Source organism: Muntiacus reevesi, chromosome X (assembly GCF_963930625.1).
Source record: "Muntiacus reevesi chromosome X, mMunRee1.1, whole genome shotgun sequence".
NCBI classification, from domain to species: Eukaryota; Metazoa; Chordata; class Mammalia; order Artiodactyla; family Cervidae; genus Muntiacus; species Muntiacus reevesi.
The window spans coordinates 96,466,460-96,485,098 of record NC_089271.1 but is presented as its reverse complement, the minus strand read 5'-3'; positions in this window follow the sequence as shown (position 1 = coordinate 96,485,098).

Genomic DNA, 18,639 nt, shown 5'->3' with positions numbered 1-18,639 from the left:
ATACTGGAGTATCTCCCTACTGGAGATCAGTGGAGAACTAACTCCAGAATGAATGAACAGATGTAGCCAAAGCAAAAACAACACACAGGTGTGGATGTGACTGAAGACAGAAGCAAGGTTCGATGTTGTAAAGAGAAATACTGCATACGAACCTGGAATGTTAGGTTCATGAATCAAGGCGAATTGGAAGTGGTCAAACAGGAGATGGCAAGAGTGAACGTCAACATTCTAGGAATCAGTGAACACAGATGGACCAGAATGGGTGAATTTAACTCAGATGACCATTATTTCTACTACCCTTAGAAGAAATGGAGTAGCCATTATAGTCAACAAAAGAGTCTGAAATGCAGCACTTGGATGCAATCTCAAAAATGACAGAATGATCTCTCTTCATTTTCAAGGCAAACCATTCAATATCACAGTAATCCAAGTCTATGCCCTGACAAGTAACACTGAAGAAGTTGAAGTTGAATAGTACTATGAAGACCTACAAGACCTTTTAGAACTAACACCCCAAATAGATATTCTTTTCATGATAGGGGACTGGAATGCAACAGTAGGAAGCCAAGAAACACCTGGAGTGACAGGCAAATTTGGCCTCGGAGTACAGAATGAAGCAGGGCACACCAATAGACTTTTGCCAAGAGAACTCACTGGTCATACAAACACCCTCTTCCAATAACACAAGAGAAGATTCTACTCATGGATTTCACCATATGATCAACACTGAAATCAGACTTATTGTGTTGTTTGCAGTCAAAGATGGAGAAACTCTATACAATCAGCAAAAACATGACCAGGAGCTGACTGTGACTCAGATCACAGTCAATACTGTGATGAACAATAATGAACTCCTTACTGCCAAATTCAGACTTAAATTGAAGAAAGTGGGGAAAACCACTAGACCATTCAGGTATGACCTAAATCAAATCCCTTATGATTATACAGTGGAAATGAGAAACAGATTTAAGGGACTAGATCTGATAGAGTGCCTATTCCATTGTGCATTTCATTGTATGTAAAGTTTATATCCAAAGAAAATTGCTGTAAACAAACATGACTCACTACTAAATGGCAGGCTTGCTGAAATACTTACAGAGAGACATACTGATGTCTGCAATTTACCAGAAAATGCACAAGGAAATAGGTCAATTGATGACTGGACAGAGGCATTGGCAAATGGATAGATACATGACAAAAGAAGTATTGTATAATTGTTACAAAAGCAGACCCTTACATATGCTGTCTATAAGATACCCATCTCATAACAAGGGACACGTACAAAGTGAACATAAAGGTTTGGAAAAAGGTATTTCATGCACATGCAGACCAAAAGAAAGCAGGAGTATCAATACTCATATCAGATGAAATAGACTTTGAAAGAAAGGCTGTGAAAAGAGACAAAGAAGGACACTACAGAAGGATCAAAGGATCAAACCAAAAAGAAGATATAACAATTATAAATATATATGCACCCAACATAGGAGAAGCTCAACATACGTAATGCAAATGCTAACAAGTAGGAAAGGGGAAATTAACAGTAACACAATAAGAATAGAAGACTTTAATATGCCACTCACGCCTATGGATAGATCAACCAACCAGAAAATTAGCAAGGAAACACAAAGTTTAAATGATTCAATGGACCAGTTAGAACTAGTTGATATCTATAGGACATTTCACCCCAAAACAATGAAATTCACCTTTTTCTCAAGTGCACACGGAACATTCTCCAGAATAGATCACATTCTGGGCCATGAATCTAGCCTTGGTAAAGTAAAAAAAAAATCGAAATCATTTCAAGCATCTTTTCTGATCACAATGAGTTAAGACTCTAATCAACTTCAGGAAAAAAAAAAAAAACTATTAAAAATAATAACATACGGAGGCGAAACAACATGCTTCTGAATAGCCAACAAATTACAGAAGAAATAAAGAAGAAATCAAAATTTGCAAAGAAACAAATGAAAATTAAAACACGAGAAACCAAATCCTATGCTATTCAGCAATGCACTGCTAAGGGGAAAGTGAGTGAAGTGAAGTTGCTCAGTCGTGTCCGACTCTCCAACTCTGAAACCACATGGACTGTAGCCTACCAGGCTCCTCAGTCCATGGGATTTTCCAGGGAAGGATCTTGGAATAGGTTGCCATTTCCTTAGTTGATAGCAATAAGAGGTTACCTCAAGAAACAAAAGAAACATGAAATAAATGACCTAACTTTACACCTAAAGCAACTAGAAAAAGAAGAAATGAAGAACCCCAGGGTTAGTAGAAGGAAAGAAATCATAAAAATTAGGGCAGAAAGAAGTGGGGGAGAAAAGCAGACGATAGCAAAAATCAACAAAACTAAAAGCTGGTTCTTTGAGAAGATAAATAATATAGACAAACCATTAGGCAGACACATCAGGAAAAAAACGGAGAAGAATCAAATCAACAAAATTAGAAATGGAAATGGAGAAATCACAACAGACAACAAAGAAATACAAAGGATCACAAGAGACTACTATCAGCAGCTATATGAAAATAAAATGGACAACTTGGAAGAAATGGATGAATTCTTAGAAAAGTATAACCTTCCAAAACTGAACCAGGAAGAAACAGAAAATCTTACCAGACTCATCAAAAGCATGGAAATTGAAACTGTAATAAAAAATCTTCAAACAAACAAAAGCCCAGGATCAGTTGTCTTCACAGGTGAATTCCACCAAACAATTAAAGAGCTAACACCTATCCTACTCAAAGTCTTCCAAATAATTGCAGAAGGCAAACTCACAAACTCATTTTATGAGGCCCCCATCACCCTAATCCCCAAACCAGAGAAAGATGCCACAAAGAAAACTATAGGCCAACAGCACTGATGAACATACATGAAAAATCTTCAACAAATTCTAGCAAGCAGAATCCAACAACATATTCAAAAGGTCAAACATCATGACCAAGTGGGTTTATTCCAGGGATGCAAGGATTCTTCAATATTTGCAAATCAATCAATGTGATAAATTGCATTAACAAACTAAAAGATAAAAACCATATGCCTATCTCCATAGATGCAGAGAAAGCCTATGACAAAGTTCAACATGCATTTATAGTAAAATGCTCCAGAATGCAGGCATAGAAGGAACACAACTCAACATAATAAAAGTCATATATGATAAAACCATAGCAAACTTTATCCTCAAAGGCGAAAAATATAAAGCATTTCCCCTAAAGTTAGGAAAAAGCCCACTCTCACCACTACTATTCAACACAGTTTTGGAAGCTTTAGCCATAGCAATTAGAGAAGAAAAAAAATGAAAGGGTATCCAAATTGGAAAAGAAGAAATAATATTCTCGCTGTTTGCAGGTAACATGATCCTCTACACAGAAAGCCCTAAATACACCACCAGAAAATTACTAGAGCTAATCAATGAATACAGAAAATTTGCCAGATATAACATTAATACACAGAAATCCCTTGCATTTTGATACACTAACAATGAGAAAACAGAAAGTGAAATTAAGAAAAAATCCCTTTCAGCACTGGGATGAAAATAATGAAGTACTTAGGAATAATACTACCTAAAGAAACAAAAGGCCTATATATAGAAAACGTTAAAACACTGAGGAAAGAAATCAAAGATGACACAAATAGTTGGAGAAATATACCTTGTTTATTGATCTGAAGAGTCAACATAGTGATAATGAGTATACTACCCCAAGCAGTTGTAGATTGAATGCAATCCCTATCAAGCTATCAATGGTATTTTTCACAGAACGAGAACAAATAATTTGACAATGTGTACTGAAATACAGAAAACCTCAAACAGCCAAAGCAATCTTGAGAACGAAGAATGGAAGAGGAGGAATCAATCCACCTGCCTTCAGATTATACTACAAAGCTACTGTCATCAAGACAGTATGGTACTGGCACAAAGAGAAATATAGATCAATGGAACAAAACAGAAAGCTCAGAGATAAATCCACACACCCATGGACACCATATGTTTAACAAAGGATGCAAAAATATAAAATGGAGAAAAGACAATCTCTTTAACAAGTGGTGATGGGAAAACGGGTCTACCAAATGTAAAAGAAGGAAACTAGAACACTTTCTAACACCGTACACAAAAAGAAACTCAAAGTGTATGAAAGATTCAAGTGCAGGAATAGAAACTATAAAATTCCTAGAGGAAAACATATTAAAAATACTCCCTTATATAAATCACTGCAGGATCCTCTATGACACACCTCCCAGAGTAATGGAAATACAATCAAAATTAAACAATCTAATTGTATAGACCTAATTAAACTTAAAAACTTCTACACAACAAAGGAAACTATGAGCCATGTGAAAAGACGGCCTTCAGAATGGGAGAAGATAATAGCAAATGAAGCAACTGACAAAGAATTAACCTTAAAAATATACAAGCAACTCCACACCAGAAAAATAAATGACCTGATCAAAAAATTGGACAAAGAACTGAAGAGACTTTTCTCCAAAGAAGACATACAAATGGCTAACAAGCACATGAAAAGATGCCCAACATCACTCATTATCAGAGAAATGCAAATCATAACCACAATGAGGGATCATCTCCTGCTGGTCAGAATGGCTGCTATCAAAAAGTCTACAAACAATAAATGCTGCAGAGGCTGTAGAGTAAGGGAACTCTCCTAAACTGTTGGTGGGAATGCAAACTAGAACAGCCACTATGGAGAACAGTGTGGGGATTCCTTTAAAATCTGGAAATAGAATTGCCAAACAACCCAGAAATCCCACTGCTGGGCATACACACTGAGGAAACCAGAGCTGAAAAAGACATGTGTACCCCAATGCTCATCACAGCACTGTTTCCAACAGCTAAGATATGGAAGTAACCTAGATTTCCTTCAGCATACACACAGAAAAAAAAAAAAAAAACTGTGATACATATGACTCAGCTATTAAAAAGAACGTATTTGAATCACTTCTAATGAGGTGGATGAAACTGGAGCCTATTATACAGAGGGAAGTATGTCAGAAGGAAAAACACCCATAGAGTATATTAACACATATATTTGGAAATTAGTAAGATAGTAATGATGACCACATATGTGAGGCAGCAAAAGAGACACAAATATAAAGAAGAGACTTTTAGACTCTGTGGGAGAAGGCCAGGGTGAGATGATTTGAGAGACTAGCATTGAAACATGCATATTATGATGTGTGAAATAGATCACCTGTTCAACTTTGATGCATGACATAGGGCACTCAAAGCCGCTGCACTGGGAAAACTCTGAGGGATGGGATGAGGAGAGAAGCGGTAGGGGTTTCAGGATGGGGAAGACATGTACACCCATGATGAACAAAATTGAAATTGTATCAAGCATCTTCTCTGACCACAACACTATGAGACTAAATATTAATTAGAAGAAAAAAGAAAACTGTAAGAAACACAAACACATGGAGATTAAACATCACGTTTCTAAATAACCAACAGGTTACTGAAGAAATCAAAATGAAATCGAAATTTTTCTAGACTAAAATGACAATGAAAACACGACAACTGAAAATCTATGGGATACAGGAAAAGAAGTTCTAAGAGGGAAGTTTGTAGCAATAGAATCCTAACTTAAACAAGAAAAGCATCGAATAGACCACCTCAATTGTCTCCTAAAACACCTGGTAAAGAGGAACAACAACAACAACAAAAAGCCAAAATGAGTACATGGAAAGAAATCATGAAGATCTGAGCAGAAATAAATGAAAAATAAATGAAAGAAACAATAGCAAAGATTAATAAACTAAAAGCTGGTTCTTTGAGAAGATAAACAAAGTTGACAAACCTTTAACCAGACTCATCAAGAAAAATAGAGAGAAGAATCAAATCAACAAACTTAGAAATGAAAAAAGGAGAGATTGCAACAGAAAATGCAGACATACAAAGAAATATAAGAAACTATTATGAACAACTCTCTGGCAATAAAATGGATAATCTGGAAGAAATACACAGAGGCTTAGAAAAGCTCAATCTTCTAAGACTGAACCAGGAAGAAATAGAAACTATGAACCACCCAATTACAAGCTCCAAATCGAAGCTTTGATCAAAAAATTCCCAAAAGACAAAAGCTCAGGAACAGATTGCTTCACAGTTGAATTATATCAAACATTCAGAGATGAGCAAATTCATATCCTTCGACAACTCTTTTAAAAAAATTGCAGGGGAAGGAACACTTCCAAACTCATTCTACGAGGCTACCATCACCCTGATATCAAAAGCAGACAAAGACAAGATCAAATAAGAAAACTAGAGGCCAATATCACTGATGAACATAGATTTAAAATTTTTAAATTATTAAATTAAAACTAAAGTTTAAAAAGAAATAAACTAAAAAAGGAAAAAAAAAAAACGCTGAAATAACTCAAATGTCCATCAACTGGTGATCAAATAAATAAAACATGCAATGCAAAATTATTTGGCCATCAAATGAATGGAGTTCTTATATAAGCTATAACATGGTAGAGCTCAGAAATGATTACGCTAATTAATAAAGCCAGGAACAAAAGGCTTTCTATTGCAGTATTCTGTTCTTGTGAATGCGTATGTCTCAGATAAGGTAATTCTCTAAAGACCTAAAAAAGAGGAGTGAGTGCAAGGGCCCAGATGAAGGCGGAAGTGGAAAATGTTTGCCAACTGGAGAGTGTTTCCCATTGGAGTGATGAAAATATTCTAGAATGAGGCTGTGGTTATGGTTATTCAACCTATGAGTAAGTTACAAATCAATGAATTATATGGCTTAACTAGTAAATTCATGGTACAGGTACAACATGTCAATAAATCAATTTTTTTAAACTACTAAAATTAACTTCTACATCCAGGAATATTATCCTTCAAAAACAAAGGAGAAGGAGATATTCTCATATGAACAAAAATTTGGGGAATTCATTGTCAGCAGATACCTCGTCTGTAAGAAATGTTAAAAGAAGTTATTTAAACAGAGTAAGATGATACTGAAGAGAAATTATGAGTTAAGAAAGATGGTTATGTTGAATTTTGACAGAAAACAACAAAATTCTGGAAAGCAATTATCCTTCAGTGAAAAATTAATTGAAAAAAATGAAGGCAAATTGAAGTGAAGGGTTTTTTTCTTATTATTAATTGGCTAAAGATAAATGCTTCTTTGGGCTTCTCCATCTTTGCTTTTCACTGATTATGAATCTTCATAATTAAAGTGGGTTTCATGTATACAAGATCTAGTTTCACTCAGTGATAAAGAATCCACCTGCAATGCAGGAGCTGTAGCAGATGTCAATTCCACCTCTGGGTCAGGAAGATCCCCCTGCAGGAGAGCATGGCAACCCACTCCAGCATTCTTGCCTGGAGAATCCCTATGAACGGAAGAGACTGGTGGGCTTACAGTCCATGGGATGGCAAAGAGTTGGACACGAACATGCAAGTAAAGAACAGCAGACACATATTCCTAACAGAAACTCTGAAGATACTAAAAATAGATGGGAAAATTCTCAGCCTAAACAATGCAAAACAAACAAACAAAAAACCTAGATTGTAGAGCTGAACTATAAAAGGTTTTAGGCACTAAAATGTCTCCCAACAGTAGTTTAAACAGCGTGTTCCACACAAGAGAGAGGAGTACTTTTTAATACTCACTCAATAGAAAAACATTCTATTTACATTGATAAATTAAAGGCATTGAAAATGTCCAGAAAACAAACATAGTATAAAATCTACTGATCATTTTATATCTAATTAAGACTGTAAAATTGTAAGGGAATTTTTAAGAAAGAAAAAGTCTGTGAAAGTTTAAGCAGCCCCCAATGAAAAGAGTTGGACACGACTGAGCGACTGAACTGAACTGAAGCAGTCCCAATGAATGTAATTTTATTCTCCTTTTTCCATAGGCTCAAAATAATTGACAATTAAGAACGAATTTCACTTTTAAACATGTTTTTCAATTTCAGCAGGATATTTTCTATTCAAATATAAGATTTTTCAAGCTAAAAAAGTTTGTATCTTGCAGCAAATATTTTGTTTCACTGACTTAGACATAAATAAAATCACATTGTATGCCTTTACCTTGACCATCTTTGTGCTTTCATTATGCATTTAGAATCAACTGTATGAATGTGGGGTCTGTGAAGTTCTCGGCTCACATACTGTTGAAGACTAGCTTGAAGGATTTTGAGCATTACCTTGCTAGCATGTGAAATGAGTGCAGTCGTATGGTAGTTTGAACGTTGTTTGGCATTGACCTTCTTTGGGATTGAAATGAAAACTGACCTTTTTCAGTCCTGAGCCACTGCCAAGTTTTCCAAACTGGCTGGCCTATTGAGTGCACCACTTTAACAGCACCATCTTTTAGGATTTGAAAGAGCTCAGCTGAAATTTAATCACCTCCACTAGCTTTGTTTGTACTGCTGCATTCTAAGGCCCACTTGACTTTGCCCTCCTGGATGCCTGGCTCTGGGTGATTGATCACACCATCATGGTTATCCAGGTTAATAAGTTTTTTTTTTTTTTTATAGTTCTTCTGCGTATTCTTGGTACCTCTTCTTAATCTCTTCTGTTTTAGGTAGGCCCATAACGTTTCTGTCCTTTACTGTGCCTGTATTTACATGAAATGTTCCCTTGGCATTTCTGATTCTCATGAAGAGATCTCTAGTCTTTCCCATTCTATTGTGTTCCTCTGTTTCTTTGCTTTATTCAAATCCCTTGTGAGTATACATTGGAAGTGACAAATAGATTCAAGGGTTAGACCTGGCACACAGTACCAGAAGACCTATGGATGGAGGTTCCTAACATTTGCACAGGAGGTGGTGACCAAAACCATCCACAAAAAAAGAATTGCAAAAAGGCAAAGTGGTTGTCTGAGGAGGCCTTACAAATAGATGAGAAGAGAAGAGAAAGGCAAAGCAGACACGGAAAGATATAGCCACCTGAATGCAGTTTCAAGGACTAATAAAAGGGATTTCTCAGTGGGATCGCAAAGCGCTCAGTCCCCTCCTATGGACACTGTCATAGTGTCTCTCCCACCTCCCGAGCTGGGGGTCACCGTCTGCCACTCTCAGTGCCCAGGGGGAGGGGGGAACCCCACCCTCTCCCATCAGGAACCCACAGACCAGGTGTGTCTCCTTAAGGATGATTGTACAAATCATGCAGTCACCTTTAATCATCACCTCACACCCTGCATTAGCTGAGAGACACATGGAGGACCGAAGAGACCATGGACCCTGCCACCTGGACCCACCTCTGCAGTCACCAACATTCATTGGAAGGGCGGACGGATGACCAGCCCCACAGGACAGGGCTGAGAATAGCCTCCGCAATGCCCAGCTCCTAAAAGCGCCGTCCGTCAGCCCCTAGGCGGCTTCCAGTTTAGGCTGGTGACGTCACAGGACGTGACTGAGACGCACCCTCTGCGATACCTAGCTCCACTCATGCGCTGTCACATAGGCCTCGAAGCAGCTTCCGGTTCAGCCCAGTGACATCACAGGATGCCAATGAAGAGCGGCCTCCGCAACTGCCCAGTCCATCAGTGTGCCGTCCGTCAGCCCCGAAGCAACTTCCGGTTCAACCCGATGTCGTCGCCAACAAACCCATTGGCCCAGATGAAGTCGCCTGCAATGGTGTTGGTACAGCTGGTGGCCGACCCCAGTCACTGCGCAAAGGTAAGGGAGCCCCCACTGGATCAGCTTCTCCAGGGAACAGGCCGGGTGGACAAGCACAAACTCCAGGTTCTCCGTGAGGTTGATGCCGGCCATGAGCAGCCTGCCTGGGACAAGAGAGGGGCTGCTGTTCTTGGTGCCAGCTGTGGGGTCAGCCGCCCACGTGTGCAGTCACTAACCCATGGAGTCATGTGGCCAACCAAACCATGTGGTCATCGACTCACATGGTCACCCCCCATGGAGTCACTGCCCCATGCAGTGATCCTTCCATGTGGCCACAAACCCACGTGGTCACCCACCCATGGGGTCACTAACATGCAAGGTCATGAGGTCACCTGTCCACATGATTACCCACTCACACCATCACCCACCTGCATGGTTACACACCCACCTGGTCACCAACCCACAGGGTCTTTCGCCCATGTGACCAGTAACCCATGGGGTCACCTGCCCACACAGTCACCAAGCTGTATCATCACCCACCCAGACTCTGGCCTCCACAGCGGTCAGAGATTCAGATGTCTGACAGAGACCAAAGTTCAGACAGTGGGGGCTCACAGGGGTTTTGACTCACGAATTTCTCCTGTTACAGAGGGTAGGCGGGCTGGACAGTGACCCAGGAGATGTCCACATCCTGACCCCGTGTGGTGGACACAACAATGTCCGCATGGATGTTCACATCTTGTCTATATCCTGACCCCCTGTGGTGGACACAGTAACATCCCCAAGAATGTCCACGCCCTGGTCCCCATGTGGTGAACAGAATAACGTCCCCTAATATGTCCTGTTCCATTTCTCCTCTTGAACCCAAAGCCAGCCCCATGCACTAGGACTTGCGTGTGACCAGTTGTCCTGGTGTGAAGGCAGAACTCACCTGGGTGGCTGCAGCTCTTCATGTGCTCCAGGTAGTGGATGAAGTCTCAGGGCTTCATCTGGTTCCCCCACCAGTAGAAGATACTGGGCCGCAGTTCTTCATGCTGACTCATGGATGTCTCGTCCTTGTACGACAGGATGACCTGCTGGCCATGGGACCACAGCTGGCACAGAGTCAGCACCTCCTGAGGGTTGAATCATCCAGGTACCCATGAGACGTGCTCACAGGGCTTATTGGGGTGCCTTGTGACATGACATGTCAGTTATTGGGGGTGTCCCAGAAGCTACAGTGGTGTGTGGATTATTGGGGGGTCTATGAGCAGTGATGGGCTGGTTTTTGGGTTCTCTGTGAGAAGAGACAGTCATGGGTGGAATAAAGGCATGTCTGAGTAGAGACACTAGTGTGTAGATTACTGGGGTGTCTGAGTGGAGATGGTGATGGGTGGGTTATTGGGGTGTCTTGAGCAGTGATTGGTAGATTTTGGGGGTGTTTGAGTGGAGACAGTGGTGGGTAGATTACTTGGGTGTCTTGGGCAGTAATGGGTCAATCATTGGGGTGCCTGAGTGGAAACAGGTGTGAATGGATTATTGCGATTCCTGATAGGAAACAGTGGGTGGATTATTGGGGCATCTCGAGGCGTGATTGATCGATTTGGGGAGTGTCTGAATAGAGACCAGGCAAGGTGGATTATTGGGGGTGCCTGTGACCAGTGATGGGCTGGTTACTGGGGTATTTCAGTGGAGACAGTGGTGGGTGGATTCCTGGGGTCTCCTGAATGGTGTTATCAGGTGTCTGAATCAGCCTCATGCAGTTAGCAGATAGTCTGATTATAGTGAATCCTAGTGCTCCCGCTGCCAAGAGCATGGGGAGCCTTTGGCCCCTGCTCAACCCATGGGGACACAGCATGTCCCCAGAGATGTTCTTGATGCAGCCCATCAGGTACTCATGCAGGTCCTCCATCATGCCCTGGAAGTTCCTGTATGTCAGGATAACCACCTCCAGGGGTAGGTTCTCCAGCCACGCCAAGATCTCTGTGAGGGTGTTCTGGGTGGGGGTGGAGGAGAGGGGCCTTATAGTGAGAGACAGTGGCATGGGTGGGGACCTCCCCCAGCACCGCCACTCTACAGACAGGTTGGGGGATCCTGACACACAAAGACATAAAGCATGGCACTTGGTCCCAAGGGACCCATCCTCTCCTGAGTGGCAGTGGGGAGCCGTGGCATTGCTCTGGTGTGCGTGTGTATGTGTTTGTTTGTGTGCATATGTAAATGCTCCTGTAGGTACAGGTGACCCCGCATATGTGCATGTGTTCAAGGTCTGTGTGTGCAGGGATATGCATGTGTGTGTGTGTGCACAGCAGCAGAGAGCAGTGCTTAAAATATTGTGTGAAGTCTGTACTGCAGTGACTGTGTGAGGCCAGCAGGGTACATGCAGACTGAGGCCCAGGACGGAACCTCCAGACCCCAAGGGTCATTAGGTTCTGTGGTGGGGGCACTGGGGCCAAGGCCAGAGTGAAACATTAAGTGACTTGGCCATATCGTCCACTGCAAAATCAACAGTGTTGGTGCTGCTGGGGTTGAGGCTCTGCTTCTGGGAACAGGGTCTCCAGGGTCACTGGTTACATGGAGCACAGAGCCCGGGTCCAGATTGTGGTCTTGGGGGAGTGTTCCTGCAGAGTCCAGGCTCACTCTCTTCTCAGGCAGTCCCTGGGTGGAAGCTCCCTGTGGGTTCAACAGCCTGGGCTCCAAACACCCAAGCTGGGCCCTTGGACATGAGGACACACAAGACCCACAAAGGTCTGTGCCCACCTCACAAACAGCTCTAGGAAAGGCAAGAAGGAATCAAGGGGGGAGAATGAAAGGAAGAAACATCTGCCCACCACACAAATAAGACAGGAAAAAGCAAAAAATAACTTTAACATAAATTGAAAAGTGAAAGTTGTTCAGTTGTTTCCAACTCTTTTCGACCTGATGGATGGTAGCCCACCAGACCCCTCTGTCCATGGAATTATCCAGGCAAGGTTACTGGAGTGGGTTTCCATTCCCTTCTCCAGGAGATCTTCCCAACCCCGGAATCAAACCCATGTCACCCACATTGCAAGCAGATTCTTTGCCAACTGAGCCACCAGGGAAACCCTAATATAAATTTGTAGCAGAAAATGTACTGTGTCCTCTACAAGGAGTCATAATGGAAAAAGGAAAAAAAGCAAGGATAAAAAATGGGAAAGAAAATAATAGATCCATCTATTATTTTCTCCATCCAAAATAAAAGAAAAAGCAAAAACTAATATTAACATAAACTAGTAGCTGAAAATGGTACTGTGTCCTCTACAGAGAGTCATGATGGGAAAAGAAAAAATATATAATGATACAAAATGGGAAACGAACTCACAGTGCCCCCCCCAACCCAAATTAAAAGAAAAAGCAAAGACTCAAACGAATATTGTCAGCTACACACAGGCACTTGCCATCCACCTCTACAAGGATTAAATTAAGTGCTGCTGCAGAGAATGACCTTCAACACCCCTTGAAATACCACCACCCGTGCCCCCCACTCTGCACTCACCCCGGTTCTCTTGACAGTCATACCGCTTGAGACCCCAGCACCAAGGCCCCCCAGGATGGAGGGACCCTGCCCTGGAGTAATGCAGAACAGAGGGACCCTGACACCAAGGGACCCTCAGAGCAGAAGGACCCCAGTCCTGCAGGACTCCCGGGCTCTGGTGGACCCCCTCCTGCTTGGTCCCTCCTCTGGGTGTGAGCTCTTAAGGCCAGGCTGCAGGCACCTGATGCAAGCAGGAATGAGGTTTGCCCACATTCCAGCCCTGGCTCTCTGCCCGTCAGATCCCCTGAGGAAGATTCTAGCAACCAGGGATCTCCCAGGAGGAAGCAATTACACAAGGCAAGAGCTGTGCTTGACAGCCTCTTGTCCTCTTGGGGGGACCAGGCTGGGATAGAAAAACCAGGAATATGAGTGCCCCTCAAGTACGGGTACAGGAAGGCAGGGGCCATCTGTCCCTCCAGGTGGGCCCCTGCTCCTGCAAGCACCTGGGCCCAGGTGGGTTCTCTACCCAGTCCAGCATCCAACCCCTGGCTAAAGTGTGCCAGTGACAGGACCACTGTCAGTTGGGTGCCCCCTCCACATAGACAGGGCCCCCAGCATTGAGCCCTCTACATCCTCCACAATGACTGCTTCCCACCCCAACTTCTCTCCACCCCATAAAACTTCCGATCCACCCAGGAGAAGCACCACAGGGGAGGGGTGTGGGTGCTTCAGTCGTCTCGACTCTCTGTGACCCCATGGACTGTAGCCTGCCAGGCTCCTCTGTCCATGGGATTTCCCAGGTGAGAATACTCCAGTGGGGTACCATTTTCTCCTCCAGGGGATCTTCCTGGCCCAGGGATTGAACCCGGGTCCCCTGTATTGCAGGCTGATTCTTTACTGTCTGAGCCACCAAGAAAGTCTCCCTGGAGGAGGTGCCGGGGTGCAAACACAAACCCACATCAGAGGACGTGGGAACACAAATGTTTCTTCTCTGGGACCAGGAAGGAGCTCTGGTGTCAGCTCAGCTGCACAAAGTGCGGGACCCAGCCTCCCCCTCCCAGTTCCCCCAGCCTCTGTGACTTCAGACTGTGGTGCTCTTAGTACGAGTCCCCTTTCTGGTTTCAGGCTGGTTCCAGAGTAAAGCCGTGTCCTTTCCTACCTTTCTGGGAGGCTTTCTGGGTGGGGAAGATCTCCTGGAGGAGGGCATGGCAACCCACTCCAGTATTCTTGCCTGGAGAACCCCATGGACAGAGGAGCCTGGTGGGTACAGTCCATGTTGTTGCAAAGAGTCAGGCACGACTGAGCACAGACAGACCCTCTCTAGTTACAAGTACTTTCACAGTATTTTCAGCCTCTTTATGATGCCAGTGTTGTGGGTCATGTGTAGTTTCATTTATTCTTTTCCTTTAAATCTTTGTCATCTGTTTCAGAGACAGTCTGGAGAGGTTCACACTTTAGCGGTCCCCTGGGGGCAATCCAGAAATCCTTCCTTTCTGTCTCTGAACATAGGTTTGGACTAGCTTTATTTCTTTCTCTCTCTCTCTTTTTTTTTCATATTTATTCTCTAGGGTCAAGGAATGGGAAGGAGGATTCACAAGTTGATAATATACTTTGATTTGATGATATTATGGAAGAGTGGATGGATGGGTGTATAGATGAGTGGATGGATGGATGGATGAATGAATGAGTGGTGGGTGGGTGGATGGATGGATAGAGAGAAGGATGGACAATGGATGGGTCAATGGGGTTGGATCAGTGGAGGGGTGGATGATGGATTGGTGAGTGGGTGGATGGATGCATGATGGATGGGTGGATTTATGGATGGATGGGTGGGTGGATAGGTGAGTGGGTGGGTGGGTGTGTGGGTGGATGGACGGATGGGTGGGTCAGTAGTATGTGGTACATACACACAGTAGTGTATGACTCACCATGAAAAGGAGTGAAGTTCTGACACACCTTACATTGTGGATGAAACTTGAACACATGATGATCAGTGACAGAAGCAGACACAGAAGAACACATTTTGCTTGCCCATTTATGAGATGTCCAGAACAGGCAAATTTACAAAGACAGAAGCAGATGAGTGGTGCCCGGGCTTGGGTGAGAGGCATCACGAAATATTATGTAAGCGGTACAGGAAGGAGAGCCTCCAAGGGCCCCTCTGTGGATGGAGGAGGCCTGAAGACGTGGAAGCCTCCTCCTTGTGGGGCCCCCACAGCCTTCCCCAGGGGGAAGCATCTGGAATGGTTGAGAGACCAGGTCCACTTTCCATGTCTGCTCCACACCCTCAAGAGAATTGCCGTGTGGGGGCCTCTCCTCCCAGGGGTGAGGTGGCCGACATAGAACCCTGCAACTGTCGAGAGGGTGAGAAAGAGTCTAAAGCTGACTTCCATAGAAAACAGCACTTCCTGTTTGTCTAACTGTCCATGTGCACTCCCAGCGGGCAGTGCCCATGGTCACAGAGTCAGGTCAGTTCCCGGTGTCCGCACAGCCAGAGGAGTGTTGGTGGGGAATGGATTGCATTTGCACCTTGAGGAGGTGAGCGACCTTCTGTCTGGCAGGGACCCTCCCCTCCCAGGCCACGGTGTCTGGTGGCCACCCCCTAATGGCCTAAGCACAGCAGTGTCATTCTGGAAGTGCCTGCCTGCCTGGTCACCACCAGGCATCCCCAAGTCGAGATGCCCAGGCATGGCTGAGCTTTGCAGCACTGTTTGCAACCAAACTGGCTGGAGTCAAAGGTTCCTCATTTTAATTAGATATTTCCGGTACCACTTACCGAGTTGTTTTGGGGGCAGGTGGACATCTTAAACTTTGGGCCCTCCAGACTCAAGTGCAGAAGGTGCTGCACAAGCTCTGATGGAAAAGGTGGATGGAAAGGTGAGGGGTCCCCAGGAGTAGGACAGAGTGGCTGAGAAAGCACAACCCCTCCCCAGGGTGGCTGGCATGTGTCCTCAAGGCAGGCTCTTGGAAGTTCACATACCTTCCCGGTTGAATGGGATAAAGTGGACAGAGAAGGGAAGGTGCTGGTGTGTGTATGTATGTGTGTGAAGTATGTGTGCGTGTGTGTTTGCTCTATGTGCATGCATGTGTGTGTGTGCATGTGTGTTTGGTGTATGTGTGTACGTGTGTGTGTGTGTTCAGTGTGCCTGTGTGTGCCTGCATGGGTGCATGTTTGGCACTGAGGCTTCCCACACTTGGACCCATCTCGCAGCCGCATCCCCGCCGAGCCAAGCCTGCAGGGCCTCACCTAGGATGGAGAGGTGGTGCAGGGGCACATCGCAGAGCTGAGAACTCAGTACTGACATCCAGTCCACGTTCGCCTTGGTGGCACAAGAAGGAGCAGGCAGAGCTCACCTGCCAGCCCATCAGAGGTCGAGCCTGGGGGATCTGGGGGAGGAAATTGGCTTTGCATAATTAAATCAGGATGTGCGGAAGACCCAGTGCTGGCGGCGTGGAGGCATGATTCTGAAAAACGAGAAATGGCAGACTTCTCTCCAAGAGAAAGGAGGATTGGGTGGTGGAGAGGGGAGAAGAGCTCTAGAGACAGAGAGACTAAGACACAGAGAGAAATGGACAGAGACATGAAGAGAGACAGAAGCAGAGTGAAGGGAGAGAGACACAAAGGAGGTGAAGTGAGGGTTTGAGGTGAAGCAAGGGAGGGAGGAGACAGGGACCAACAGACAGACCCCAGCAACTCAAGTCTGTTCTCCCTGAGGCTAGAGCTGGCATGTCACTCCAGAGGGTCCCCCACCCTCACGCTGTACACCAGCCCCCTCCACTTGGGGCTGAGAGGGGCCCAGTTGAGCCTGTGGGGTCTCTAAGTTTGGGGGCTTCCCTTCTAGGGGAGATGGAGCCCAGGCACAAGGTCACAGCCCCTTCACTCCCCAGAGGCGCTCTCTCCATCTGGTGGGTGTTGCTGCAATAAAAGTGACTGGACAGGCTCCCAGCATGAAGCACCCACCTGAGCAGCTAAAAAGCTGGGATTGCCGCCAGTCAGGGTCTGAGTGTCCCCTCTCTCCTCTTGTGAGTGGGTGTCCTGGTGGAGCGGTGACAGATGAGTAAAACACTATAGAGTCTTCACCCATGTGGGGACAGGCATGGCCATCCCATCATGCAAGGAGATGATTTAAAACACAATCACCTGGAGACATGAACCATGCCTTCTGAGTGGTGGCTGCGGACCTTTGTTCACCCACCCAGACCCTGATCTCACTCCCAAGCCTCTGTGCCTTGTCTTTCCACGTGGGAGAGGGGACAGAGCCCTCTTCATGGTGTTGAAGGTGATCTGATGTCCAGGAACCCCCTCCCTCACCCACCATGTCTTGGAAACAGCTTCTACAAAGACCCCTCCCTATAGAGACTCAGATCCTCACTTCCCTGACCCAGCCACACAGACCATTTCCTCCCCAGGATCATCAGTCGGGACTGACCTGGTCATTGCCAGGATCAGTCAGAACATGGGCCTATGACCCACTGGTTCTGCCTACCCAGCTCTGAGTGCAGCCACTGTCCCTGCCTGGGCAGAAGCCTCCCCTCACATCTCCTCCTGAGTCAGGGCCTGTGGTCCATTTTCCATCAGGCCTGCGTTCATGGCAACCACACACCTGGGCCTTTATTTTTGTGTTTACTGCTCTCCACGGACAGGGGTTGTCCCTATTCTTAAGGTCCCCTCTCTATAGTAATAGTTCCTTTCTGTTGTCATAGTCCCCCCTCTACAGTAATAGGCTCCTTCTGTTGTCATGGTCCCCCCTCTACAATAATATTCCCCTTCTGTTACCATGGTCCCCACTCTACAGTAATACTCCCCTTCTATTGTCATACTGGCCCCTCCAGAGTAATAGTTCCCCTTCTATAGTAATAGCCCCCTATAATATCATAGTTGGAGAAAGGCATGGCAACCTACTCCAGTATTCTTGCCTGGAGAATCCCATGGACAGAGGAGCTTGGCGGGCTCCATGCGGTCAGTCCATGGAGTCACAAAGAGTGAGACACGACTGAACGACCAACACTAATGTTATAGTGTTTAGGGCAATAGCCCTCTATTCTCAAAATTCCACTTCTACAGTAACTGTGCTCCTCTACTGGCATAGTTCCCCTTCTGTAATAATAGTCATCCTTTATTGTATTACTCCCCTTCTATTGTCATTGCCCCCCCACAGTAATAGTACCACTTCTACAATATTAGCTCTTCCCTATTGTCATAGTAACAGTTTCCCCTATAGGGTAACAGTTCTCTATTAGAGAACTAATAGAGTAATAGTTCTCATTTATTGTCATAGTCCTCCACCCCATACACTCATAGTCCTGTCTCTATTGTCATACTTCACTTTCTATTGTCATAGTCCCCCCTCTGCAGTAAAAACCTCTCCTCTACTGAAATAACCCCCCTAATTAATATCACAGTCCTACTACATAGTGATAGTTCCTCCTCTATTGTCAGAGTTCCCCTTCTACAGTAGTACTGTTATAGTCCCCTCTCTGCAATAATAGTCCTCCTTGATTGGAGTAGTACACTTAAATGATAACAATCTGTCTATACTATCCCCCTTCTAGTTTAAATGTCCTCCATTGCTAAAAT